The sequence below is a fragment of the Schistocerca americana genome, chromosome 11, assembly GCF_021461395.2.
Source record: "Schistocerca americana isolate TAMUIC-IGC-003095 chromosome 11, iqSchAmer2.1, whole genome shotgun sequence".
Lineage (NCBI taxonomy): Eukaryota > Metazoa > Arthropoda > Insecta > Orthoptera > Acrididae > Schistocerca > Schistocerca americana.
The window spans coordinates 181,179,400-181,193,298 of NC_060129.1; the positions used below are offsets into that span (position 1 = coordinate 181,179,400).

At 45.1% G+C, this 13,899-nt stretch overlaps 1 protein-coding gene and 1 pseudogene across 1 annotated transcript in view; one reads left to right on the forward strand and one right to left on the reverse strand.

Annotated features, from left to right (window-relative positions):
- Window positions 1-13,899, reverse strand: part of LOC124553832 (probable cationic amino acid transporter) — a 673,643-nt gene that overhangs the window by 87,569 nt on the left and 572,175 nt on the right. The window lies entirely within an intron of this gene.
- Window positions 8,214-8,330, forward strand: LOC124554326 (annotated as a pseudogene).

Below are 13,899 nucleotides of genomic sequence, written 5' to 3' on the forward strand. Positions count from 1 at the left end.
ATCCGCGTTAAACTTTGAGCTTCTGTAAAAGATCGCCAATCTTGGGGATTTTGCGTCTCTTTAAACTTGGCAAGTTTGTCTCGTTGTTTCTGCAACACTGTTGTAACCCGTTTTTTGTACCAAGGACGATCAGCTCCGTCTTTTGTTAATTTATTTGGTATAAATCTCTCAATTGCTGCCGATACTATTTCTTTGAATTTAAGCCACATCTGGTCTACACTTGTATTATTAATTTGGAATGAATGGAGATTGTCTCTTAGGAAGCCGTCAACTGAATTTTTATGCGCTTTTTTGAATAGGTATGTTTTTCGCTTATTTTCAGAGGATTTGGGGATTATAATATTCAGTCTCGCTACGACAACTCTGTGTTCACTAATCCCTGAATCGGTTTTGATGCTCGTTATTAACTCAGGGTTATTTGTTGGTAAGAGGTCAAGTGTATTTTCACGACCGCTTACTATTCGCGTGGGCTCATGAACTAACTGCTCGAAATAATTTTCAAAGAATGCATTTAGCACAATTTCGGATGATATTTTATGCGTACCTCCGGAATTAAACATGTATTTTCGCCAACATATCGAGGCTAAATTAAAGTCACCACCAACTATGAGTCGGGCACGTGTTTGAAATCAAACTCAAGTTTTCTTTGAACCTTTCAGCAACTGTATCATCTGAATTAGGAGGTCGGTAAAAGGATCCAATTATTAATTTAATCAGGTTGCCAACAATGACCTCTGCCCATACTAACTCACAGGAAGTGTTGTTGTTGTTGTGGTCATCAGTCCTGAGACTGGTTTGATGCAGCTCCCCGTGCTACTCTATCCTGTGCAAGCTTCTTCATCTCCCAGTACCTGCTGCAACCTACATCCTTCTGAATCTGCTTAGTGTATTCATCTCTTGGTCTCCCTCTACGATTTTTACCCTCCACGCTTCCCTCCAATACTAAATTGGTGATCCCTTGATGCCTCAGAACATGTCCTACCAACCGATCCCTTCTTCTAGTCAAGTTGTGCCACAAACTTCTCTTCACCCCAATTCTGTTCAATACCTCCTCATTAGTTATGTGATCTACCCATCTAATCTTCAGCATTCTTCTGTAGCACCACATTTCGAAAGCTTCTATTCTCTTCTTGTCTAAACTATTTCTCGTCCATGTTTCACTTCCATACAAGGCTACACTCCATACAAATACTTTCAGAAACGACTTTCTGACACTTAAATCTATACTCGATGTTAACAAATTTCTCTTCTTCAGAAACGCTTTCCTTGCCATTGCCAGTGTACATTTTATATCCTCTCTACTTCGACCATCATCAGTTATTTTGCTCCCCAAATAGCAAAACTCCTTTACTACTTTAAGTGTCTCATTTCCTAATCTAATTCCCTCAGCATCACCCGACTTGATTCGACTACATTCCATTATCCTCGTTTTGCTTTTGTTGATGTTCATCTTATATCCTCCTTTCAAGACACTATCCATTCCGTTCAACTGCTCTTCTAAGCCCTTTGCTGAAGTATCTACTTCAATTTCGCTACAAGATAAACTACTTGTTGCATGCGGTTAGTTCATCTTCGGCATGGTGGCAATCACCAGCAACACAATGGAATGTGTCTGCAGTCTGGAGCCGAGCGACCGCTACGGTCGCAGGTTCGAATCCTGCCTCGGCCATGGATGTGTATGATGTCCTTAGGTTAGCTAGGTTTAATTATTTCTAAGTTCTAGGTGACTGATGAGCTCAGAAGTTAAGTCGCATAGTGCTCAGAGCCATTTGAACCATTATTTTGAATGTGTCTGCGTGTGTGGTTCAAACAACTCCAGGATGAGTTTGCCATCCTCCCTTGACCACCAGACTCCCCAGATTTAAACATATCCGAGTATCTGTGGGAACACCTCAGCAGGGCTGTTCGCGGCATAGACCCTCAACTGAGAAACGTAGGGGAACTTGCCACGACACTGGAGTCGCCATGAATCCACATCCTCTGAGAACCTTCCAGAACCCCATTGCCTCTCTTCCTTCACGTCTTGCACCGGTCCGCTACTGCAAAAGTGGTTATTCAGGCTTTTGGCTGGTGGTCACATAAACGACACTGGACATATGTACACTCATCAAAAAAGTCCCCCCTGCTCTCCATACACACAGACGCATTAAAAAAAGTTAAGCATTAATTCCAATCCCAAAGAAAGTAGGTGATGACAGATGTGAAAATTACCGAACTTTTAATTTAATAAGCCACGGCTCCAAAATACTAACACGAATTCTTTAAGACAAATGGAAAAGCTGGTAGAAGCCGACCTCGGGGAAGATCAGTTTGGATTCCGTAGAAATGTTGGAACACGTGAGGCAATACTGACCCTACGGCTTATCTTAGAAAATAGTTTAAGGAAAGGCGAACCTACTTTTCTAGCATTTGTAGACTTAGAGAAAGCTTTCGACAATGTTGACTGGAATACTCTCTTTCAAATTCTGAAGGTGGCAGGGGTAAAATACAGGGAGCAAAAGGCTATTTACAATTTGTACAGAAACCAGATGGCAGTTATAAGAGTGCAGGGGCATGAAAGGGAAGCATCGGTTGGGAAGGAAGTGAGACAGGGTTGTAGCCTCTCCCCGATGTTACTCAATCTGTATATTGAGCGAGTAGTAAAGGAAACAAAAGAAAAATTCGGAGAAGGAATTAAACTCCATGGAGGAGAAATAAAAACTTTGAGGTTCGCCGTTGATATTGTAATTCTGTCAGAGACAACAAAGGACTTGCAAGAGCAGTTGAACGGAATGGACAGTGTCTTGAAGGGAGGATATAAGATGAACATCAACAAAAGCAAAACGAGGATAATGGAATGTAGTCGAATTAAGTCAGGCGATGCTAAGGAATTAGATTAGGAAATGAGACACAGTAGTAAAGGAGTTTTGCTACTTGGGGAGCAAAATAACTGATGATGGTCGAAGTAGAGAGGATATAAAATATAGACTGGCAATGGCAACGAAAGCGTTTCTGAAGATGAAAAATTTGTTAACATCGAGTATAGATTTAAGTGTCAGGAAGTCGTTTCTGAATGTATTTGTATGGAGTGTAGCCTTGTATGGAAGTGAAACATGGACAAGAAGAGAATAGAAGCTTTCGAAATGTGGTGCTACAGAAGAATGCTGAAGATTAGATGGGTAGATCAGATAACTAATGAGGAAGTATTGAATAGGATTGGGGAGAAGAGAGGTATGTGGCACAACTTGACTAGAAGAAGGGATCGGTTGGTAGAACATGTTCTGAGGCATCAAGGGATCACCAATTTGGTATTGGAGGGCAGCGTGGAGGGTAAAAATCGTAGAGGGAGACCAAGAGATGAATACTCTAAACAGATACAGAAGGATGTAGGTTGCAGTAGGTACTGGGAGATGAAGCTTGCACAGGATAGAGTAGCATGGAGAGCTGTATCAAACCAGTCTCTGGACTGAAGATCACAACAGCAACAAGCATGTAATTGGTTCTTCTATCTTTAAATGAGAGAGATGTCTTCTACTGAATTTTTTGACTGTACAGAATACTACACGCAGAGGAAATTACACTGCATTCTCCCTGAACCGGTTATGAAATGACAGACAACCTTTATTTGAACAAACAAAAAAGTTGCAAGTCATACAAATCGAGAAACATGAAATGGTGTGTTCAGTGCACTGTTCAGTAACGTGTAGGTCCTCCACAAATCCTCAGGCACTCTTGAATGTGATGGGGCATGTTCAGTACCAACTCTGGCCTCAAGAGACATATTGTCCTAGTGTTCAATGCGAGCATTCCTGAGAGCTCCAATCGTTAATGGAAGATGCCGATGACTAGACAGCGCTCTTCTGGTCAAGCTCCACACATGCTGTATGCAGTGCATATCCAGTGAGCATGCTGCCCAGCCTGTTCTTCAGATATCATGTCCTGTCAGACACGGATACACAATGTGAGCACGATGAGGTTGGACGTTATCATCATGCAGAGTGAAACCTTCCCATGCAGTCTCTACAAAACAACTGACTATGGGTTGGAGAATTGTTTTCGTACACTCCAGCAGTCATGTTGCCTTCAATTGCAAAGAATGTGTAACACCAAAATTGCAGGATGCATGGCACCTGCTACCGATATATATATACACTACTGGCCATTAAAACTTCTACACCAAGAAGAAATGCAGATGATAAACGGGTATTCATTGGACAAATATATTATACTAGAACTGGCATGTGATTACATTTTCACGCAATTTGAGTGCATAGATTCTGAGAAATCAGTACCCAGAACAACCACCTCTGGCCGTAACAACGGCCTTGATACGTCTGAGCATTGAGTCAAACAGAGCTTGGATGGCGTGTATAGGTACAGCTGCCCATGCTGCTTCAACACGATACCACAGTTCATTAAGAGTAGTGACTGGCGCATTGTGACGAGCCAGTTGCTCGGCCACCATTGACCAGACGTTTTCAATTGCTGAGAGATCTGGAGAATGTGCTGGCCAGGGCAGCAGTCGAACAATTTCTGTATCCAGAAAGGCCCGTACAGGACCTGCAACATGCGGTCGTGCATTATCCTGCTGAAATGTAGGGTTTCGCAGGGATCGAATGAAGGGTAGAGCCACGGGTCGTAACACATCTGATATGTAACGTCCACTGTTCAAAGTGTCGTCAATGCGAACAAGAGGTGACCGAGACGTGTAACGAATGGCACCACATACCATCACGCCGGGTGATACGGCAGTATGGCGATGACGAATGCACGCTTCCAATGTGCGTTCACCGCGATGTCGCCAAACACGGATGCGACCATCGTGATGCTGTAAACAGAACCTGGATTCATCCGAAAAAATGACGTTTTGCCATTCGTGCACCCAGGTTCGTCGTCGAGTACACCATCGCAGGCGTTCCAGTCTGTGATGCAGCGTCAAGGGTAACCGCAGCCACGTTCTCCGAGCTGATAACCCTTGCTGCTACAAACGTGGTCGAACTGTTCGTGCAGATGGTTGTTGTCTTGCAAACGTCCCCATCTGTTGACTCAGGGATCGAGACGTGGCTGCACGATTCGTTACAGCCGTGCGGATAAGATGCCTGTCATCTCGACTGCTGGTGATACGAGGCCGTTGGGATCCAGCACGGCGTTCCGTATTACCCTCCTGAACCCACCGATTCCATATTCTGCCAACAGTCACTGGATCTCGACCGACGCGAGCAGCAGTGTCGCAATACGATAAACCGCAATCGCGATGGGCTACAATCCGACCTTTATCAAAGTCGGAAACGTGGTGGTACGCATTTCTCCTCCTTACACGAGGCATCACAACAACGTTTCACCAGGCAACGCCCGTCAACTGCTGTTTGTGTATGAGAAATCGGTTGCAAACTTTTCTCATGTCAGCTCGTTGTAGGTGTCGCCACCGGTGCCAACCTTGTGTGAGTGCTCTGAAAAGCTAATCATTTGCATATAACAGCAACTCATTTCTGTCGGTTAAATTTTGCGTCTTTAGCACGTCATCTTCGTGGTGTAGCAGTTTTAATGGCCAGTAGTGTACAATTCCCGACGTAACATATTTGACTGTTGAAGATTGCAAGATCAGAGGTTAATGTAGGCACGAGATAAACCATTACGGATGTGAAATGCTGGTGTACTACTAAATGGCGTAACCCCCAGAATGTTGACTTGAAGCATGGAGGTGTTGGATGTCTGTTTGTGCAATAGAGTTTCATGCCTGTTCAGCTTGGTCAGTGAATATAGGGGCGGTTAATGCTGTTTGTGAATGATGCTGGATTTGTCATCTGATGATGTTCCATATGTGTTCGAGTGGAGATAGTTCTGGTGATCAAGCAGCCCAAGGTAACACGTCGACACTCTGTAAAGTTACAACAGCGATATGTGGATGAGGATTATCCTGTTGGAATACACGCCCTGCTGTGCTGTTCACGAGTGGGAGCACAACAGGTCGAATCGCCAGATTGACATACAAATTTGCAGTCGGAGCGCAAGGGATTACCACGAGAGGGATAGAAAAAACAATGAAAATCGCTCAAAAGAGGAAAGGCCGCTGCACCTGATGGGATACCAGTTCCATTACACAGAGTACGCGAAGGAACTTGCCCCCATTCTTACAGCGGTGTTCCGTAGGTCTCTACAAGAACGTAGCGTTCCAAAGGATTGGAAAAGGGCACTGGTCATCCCCGTTTTTAAGAAGGGACGTCGAACACATGTGCAGAACTATAGACCTATATCTCTAACGTCGATGACTTGTAGAATTTTGGAACACGTATTATGTTCGAGTATAATGACTTTTATGGAGACTAGAAATCTACTCTGTAGGAATCAGCACGGGTTTCGAAAAAGACGATCGTGTGAAACCCAGCTCGCGCTATTCGTCCACGTGACTCTGAGGGCCATAGACAGGGGTTCACAGATAGATGCCGTGTTTCTTGACTTCCGCAAGGCGTTCGATACAGTTCCCCACAGTCGTTTTAATGAACAAAGTAAGAGCATATGGACTGTCAGGCCAATTGTGTGATTGGATTGAAGAGTTCCTAGATAAGAGAACGTACCATGTCATTCTCAATGGAGAGAAGTCTTCTGAAGTAAGAGTGATTTCAGGTGTTCCGCAGGGGAGTGTCATAGGACCGGTACTATTCACAATATATATAAATGACCTTGTGGATAACATCGGAAGTTCACTGAGGCTCTTTACAGATGATACTGTAGTATATCGAGAGGTTGTAACAATGGAAAGTCGTACTGAAATGCAGGAGTATCTGCAACGAATTGACGAATGGTGCAGGGAATGGCAATTGAATCTCAATGTAGACAAGTGTAACGTGCTGCGAATACATAGAAAGATAGATCCCTTATCAGTTAGCTACAAAATAGCAGGTCAGCAACTGGAAGCAGTTAATTCCATAAATTATCTGAGGGTAGGCATTAGGAGTGATTTAAAATGGAATCATCATCATCATCATCATCATCATCATTTAAGACTGATTATGCCTTTCAGCGTTCAGTCTGGAGCATAGCCCCCCTTATGAAATTCCTCCATGATCCCTTATTGAGTGCTAACATTGATGCCTCTTCTGATGTTAAACCTATTACTTCAAAATCATTCTTTCGTCAGATTCAGATTCATTGGAAGGATCCTAAGGAAATGCAATCCGAAAACAAAGGAAGTAGATTACAGCACACTTGTTCGCCCGCTGCTTGAATACTGGTCAGCAGTGTGGGATCCGTCCCAGATAGGGTTGATAGAAGAGATAGAGAAGATCCAACGGAGAGCAGCGCGCTTCGTTACAGGATCATTTAGTAATCGCGAAAGCGTTACGGAGATGATAGATAAACTCCAGTGGAAGACTCTGCAGGAGAGACGCTCAGTAGCTCGGTACGGGATTTTGTTGAAGTTTGGAGAACATACCTTCACCGAGGAGTGAAGCAGTATATTGCTCCCTCCTACGTATATCTCGCGAAGAGTCCCCGAACTCGCAGACGTTTCAGTGGACGTTCGCGCACCGGAGATCGTCGCCATCGTTTTAGTGTGTGTGCCCCCGTGTTTGTGCGTCAGTGTTTTTCGTCGCCCACGTTCCATCGTACACGTGTCGTCTCCATCATCAGTGTCCATGTGCAGTGCCAACAGTTTGTTTAGGTGTCTTCGCGTGTAAACGGCTACGTGTCATTTGTTCCTGTGTCTACTGCTTTTTGTCGCCCATTTTGTTCTGTATACTCTGTGGCTCCATTGTATTTTCTCTGTATCACTTGTGGCTGAAGAGCATCGCAGTGAGCTGCTGCCAGCCCACCTTTATGTAAGGTGTTAAATAACAATAAAGAAAAAAAAGAGTCTTCGTCAGTCCTCGTTCGGCTCACCTGAAGATGGCTGGCAGTTGTCCAGCCGAAATATCGTGCAATGAAGTTTACGACGACCGGCTGCAAGCCAGAAATCTTTTTGAACAGATGGGGTACACTATTTCCGTCCCGGGTGGTACGGGGTGGCGACAGGAAGGACATCCGGCCACCCTCAAAAACTAACAATGCCAGAATCCACAGTAACAAAAACAGACCTGGCAATAGCTGAAGTGGGATCCGGATACAACAAGGAACACGCATAAACTTTCGCTTCTGTCACACGAATTCTTTGTGTTGCAATTTTTTTTCCGTCAGTGTATATCTATTTTGATGTTCTCTTCCACCCATATTAATTCGAGCGAATAGTGTCGGAAAGTGCCAACGGCCTTGCCGCAGTGGTAACACCGGTTCCCGTCAGATCACCGAAGTTAAGCGCTGTCGGGCTCGGCTAGCATTCGGATGGGTGACCATCCGGTCGTCCAGCACTATCGGCAAGTAGGGTGCACTCAGCCCTTGTGACGCAAACTGAGGAGCTACTTGAAACTTCCTGGCAGATTAAAACTGTGTGCCGGACCGGTACTCGAACTCGGGACCTTTGCTTTTCGTGGGCAAGTGCTCTACCAACTGAGCTACCCAAGCACGACTCACGCCCCGTCCTCACAGCTTTACTTCTGCCACTACCTCGCCTGCTACATTCCAAACTTTACTGAAGGACTCCTGCGAACCTTGCAGAACTAGCACTCCTGCAAGAAAGGATATTGCGGAGACATGCCTTAGCCACAACCTGGGGGATGTTTCCAGAATGAGATTTTCACTCTGCAGCGGAGTGTGCGCTGATATAAAACTTCCTGGCAGATTGATACTGTGTGCCCGACCGAGACTCGAACTCGAGACCTTTGCCTTTCGCGGGCAAGTGCTCTAGCAACTGAGCTATCCAAGCACGACTCACGCCCCGTCCTCACAGCTTTACTTCTGCCACTACCTCGCCTCCTACCTTCCAAACTTTACAGAAGCTCTCCAGCGAACCTTCCAGAACTAGCACTCCTGAAAGAAAGGATATTGCGGAGACATGGCTTAGCCACAACCTGGGGGATGTTTCCGGAATGAGATTTTCACTCTGCAGCGGAGTGTGCGCTGATATGAAACTTCCTGGCAGATTAAAACTGCGTGCCGGACCGAGACTCGCCAGGCTGTGGCTAAGCCATGTCTGCCGGCCGCGGTGGCCGTGCGGTTCTAGGCGCTGCAGTCCAGAACTGCGGGACTGCTACGGTCGCAGGTTCGAATCCTGCCTCGGGCATGGATGTGTGTGATGTCCTTAGGTTAGTTAGGTTAAGTAGTTCTAAGTTATAGGGGACTGATGACCTAAGATGTTAAGTCCCATAGTGCTCAGAGCCATTTGAACCATTTTTTAAGCCATGTCTCCGCAATATCCTTTCTTTCAGGAGTGCTAGTTCTGCAAGGTTCGCAGGAGAGCTTCTGTAAAGTTTGGAAGGTAGGAGACAAGGTACTGGCGGAAGTAGAACTGTGAGGACGCGGCGTGAGCCGTCCTTGGGTAGCTCAGTTGGTAGAGCACTTGCCCACGAAAGGCAAAGGTCCTGAGTTCGAGTCCCGGTCCGGTACACAGTTTTAATCTGCCAGGAAGTTTCATATCAGCGCACACTCCGCTGCAGAGTGAAAATCTCATTCTGAGGAGCTACTTGATTGAGAAGTAGCGGCTCCGGTCTCGGAAATTGACATACGGCCGGGAGAGCGGTGTGCTGACCACGTGTCCCTCCGTATCCGCAACCAGTGCTGCCTGTGGTCTGAGGATGACGCGGCGGCCGGTTGGTACCGTTGGGTCTTCATGACCCGTTCGGGAGGAGTTTAGTTTCTAGTTTCGGAAAAGCGTGTACGTGTTGTGAGAAGGTCCTAGAGCACTGCCTTGTGGCACGCCCTAGGTTATAGCTCGTTAAACAGTGTTGCTGGGCACATAGGGAATGAGAGAGCGGCAGTGCGAACTGGCAGGGCAGGTGGGTACGGCGCTCTATCCCTGTGGCAGCCGTCCTTTATGCGGGGGTGGGTGTCGTGCCGGCGGGCAGTAAACCAAACAGCGTGCACTGCTGGCTGGGTCGTGGCGTGTCGCGGAGCCAGATAGCGCCGAATTATGGCCTCCCCAAGGCCGGTCTCCCTCCAGCAGTACACATCTCTGGCTCACCAGCGCCTGCAGTAACTCACTCGCTACACACGACCCAAGTCGCCCACCCCGGCTGTCAAACCACGTGTGTGCTGCGAGGTCGTTCATTCACAAAGTCCGCCCCCCCGCCCCCCCTTCGCATGCTAATGTTCCTATAGTTCAATTCTTTTATCTTGGCGGTTCGCGCATGCCCGCCATAGAGTAAATATCTCTGGAGTGAGCATTCACATGCGCAGAACAGATTTTGTGTTGTCAACATACATTGCCGGCCTGGTCACGTGTTCTCGGGACGTCGTGTGTTTGTCCGTATAGCGCCCTGTCTATTTAGAATGTCACCACCTCCCTAGTACAGACGGATTCTTTTCGTACGTGTCGTGGATTATTTATATATGTTGCGCAGACATTTTAATAGTATCCATTTGATACCGGGAATAAACCAGCTACGTAACTTTTAAGGGCATGTGATATTACATCCTGCTTCTTTGCGATAGGTGTCACAGTTCAGATGTACATTCTTGCAGTGATAGTCTTGCAAAGCGACGTGACAGTACGCTAGTACTTTTGCAAGTGTCAGAAAATCACCGAATTTGCCTCACATTAGCGATTATATCCCTGCTAATTCGTCCTTTTTTTCTGCTATTTCTGCGTATTTATTTTCTCGTTTTTGCGACCTAAAGAACCATTTTTCTTACTGGTGACACAATAAAGTATTTATTTAACGCATTTTACGTACTTGCTCCCAGTCTATTAAATAAATAATAGACTGAGTAATCTATAAACATAATCGTCAAGTCACTGACAAATGCATGGAGGATAGTATTTGCTGAAACAACTAACAATTCCCTTTCCTGTTCCACTAGGAAATTTACGAGAGGAAACGATTGTTTGTAAGCTTTTGTACGAGCCGTAACATCTATTATACAGTCATAAAATCGTAGAAAAATAGGTCTACAGAATCAAGCGTTAATTATAATCCGTCTCGAAATTTTTAAACATATACAGTGTCTCTTACTAATATGATAACTATAATTAGAGCTACATGTTATGTACCCATGAAAAGTTACTATCCCTCCTTTCACATATTTTTCTTTGCATCCGTAGCAACAACAGTAATTCACCATCGCTATTACACTATCAACAAACGGTGAAACACAACAAAAACTCTTGATATTATAAACTTCAAACTCTGCAGAAAGCACACACGCACAGCGAAGTCCCGAAAACACGTGACAATCCTGGTTTAATGTTGACAACATGCACAGAACGCAATGCTCACTCCAGAGATATTTGCTCTATCATGCCCGCCCAGACGCGGGAGATTGCTGCGTTGCCAGTTGTACGCGCTAAGAGAAGCAGCGCCATAGTATAGTATAGTTCGCAAACTTACGTTTAGGGGGGAGCGCGCAGTTTATGAAGTAAAGCCACCACGGCCGCATTAACCCTTTCGCTGCTACAGAGACGTGCTCCCCGCATTCCGCGATGTGCGCGATTTTGTCATCACTGCACTGCTCGCCTGTGCAGACACGTGGTGTTCTGACTGCTTTGACACACTTTATCATTCAATTTCATAAAAACTATTTGGACCAAAAATTTTATTTTTACACATCTTCTTGACTGATACCTTTCCCCCATAAATGACTTAATTTTTATTCGATGTTCAACGCAGTTATTGTGCAGCATTAGATGTAGTAAACCATTGCACGAAATTTTGAAGAGTTTGCAGAGCTAAATTCCACGGTGTATACTTTCTGTATGGTCGATTTTAGTTGTCACTAGATATTTCAAAAAATTACATTCAAACGAATAAAATTCATGAAGTAAGACACTTTGATATTCTTTTTAAATAAAGAAAGTATTAGGCACTGAACAAGGTTTGAACTCAGAACCTTTCACTCACCAGCCAATCGCTTTAACCATTATTATTATTATTATTATTATTATTTTGTTCGCTTTAGTTCGTTGCATCTGCTCGGGGCGGGCGTCGTAAGACATCCATTTAAGTTCGTTGTTGATCTGTTAACTCAGTTTTTTTTTATTACAGAGGGCACGTTACCCTCTAAATGGTTCAAATGGCTCTGAGCACTATGCAACTTAACTTCTGAGGTCATCAGTCGCCTAGAACTTAGAACTAATTAAACCTAACTAACCTAAGGACATCACACACATCCATGCCCAAGGCAGGATTCGAACCTGCGACCGTAGCGGTCGCGCGGTTCCAGACTGAAGCGGCTTTAACCGCACGGCCACACCGGCCGGCACACGTTACCCTCTGACCGAACACGCTGAGCTACCGTGCCGGCAACCATTACGCTAACGCAGCTCGTCTTTCAATAGATCTCACAGAGGACTATAAAATATCACGCAAAATACCGTCAAACATTGTTGGTATGACTATGAATTACGCTTTGTCGAACTACAATAGGAAATAAACAATTACAGCTGTTCTTTATTGCGAAAAAGCGGTTAGTGAGAATGATATAAACACCTTTCCTTGCTATCACCTGAATTAGGAGGCTTATTGCTTGTTTAGTTTAATTAATTAATAGAATATGAAGCAATTGGTATAAAGAAAGCTTTTTCCAAACTTTCTATAAAAGAAAGTCTGCTAGCAAGACATTGCTTTTGTTCAATCGCTTTATTTATGACTGAACGTTTCTAAAACTGAAGACACTCGTCCGTGCTCTGCACTGCTGTCGAGCTCTGGCAACGTCGTTCTCTGTTCATTGGCTGACTGTGTTTTGTGACGTCGGATGCGCAGAACGAACCTAAACTCGGCCGCCGTCATAAATGATGCGCACTTTAGCAGCTACACAGACTCTGGTAGCTCAGGGGCCCTTCGAAAAAGACAAAAGGTTCCACATCTACATCTACATTTACACTCCGCAAGCTACCCAACGGTGTGTGGCGGAGGGCACTTTACGTGCCACTGTCATTACCTCCCTTTCCTGTTCCAATCGCGTAGGGTTCGCGGGAAGAACAACTGCCGGGAAGCCTCCGTGCGCGCTCTAATCTCTCTAATTTTACATTCGCGATCTCCTCGGGAGGTATAAGTAGGGGGAAGCAATATATTCAATACCCCATCCAGAAACGCACCCTCTCGAAACGTGGATAGCAAGCTACACCACGATGCAGAGCGCCTCTCTTGCAGAGTCTGCCACTCGAGTTTGCTAAACATCTCCGTAACGCTATCACGATTACCAAATAACCCTGTCACGAAATGCGCCGCTCTTCTTTGGATCTTCTCTATCTCCTCTGTCAACCCGACCTGGTACGGATCCCACACTGATACTCAAGTATAGGTTGAACGAGTGTTTTGTAAGCCACCTGGAGGTTAGGGCTTAATGTCTCTTTGTCGGCCAGGTTATTGATTCACCCTCACAATACCTACACACTTTTCCATAACGTGAATTATCAAAAGAAGGGGGAGGTTGCTTTATCACTTTCAGTCCTGATGTATCATATACACTGAAGCGCCAAAGAAAATGGTGTAGGCATGCATGGATATGTAAACAGGCAGAATACGCTGATGCGGTCGGGAACGCCTATATAAGACAACATGGGTTGTAAGAGGTGTGCGCTGCCTGCGATATGCAAGGTATAAGAGAATGGCTGACCAGAGAGCAGTGTTGACTGAGTACGAACTGTGTAGCTGCAGCAGTTAGTTGTTGCTAGTCGCTAGTCTGCGGTTGTCTGCAGTCTGCTCTGGTCAGGAGTCTGGAGCCTGAGTATTATTGTATAAGGTAAAAAGCAGCGCATATCTAGTAATGTATCTGAACTGTAATCCAAATGTCCTAATAATAATTTTTGTAATATAAAGTAATTTTTTTTTACAAGCATTCATTTCAATTTAAAGAATTCACTAATTCCTCCAATCCATGATTACTCCGATT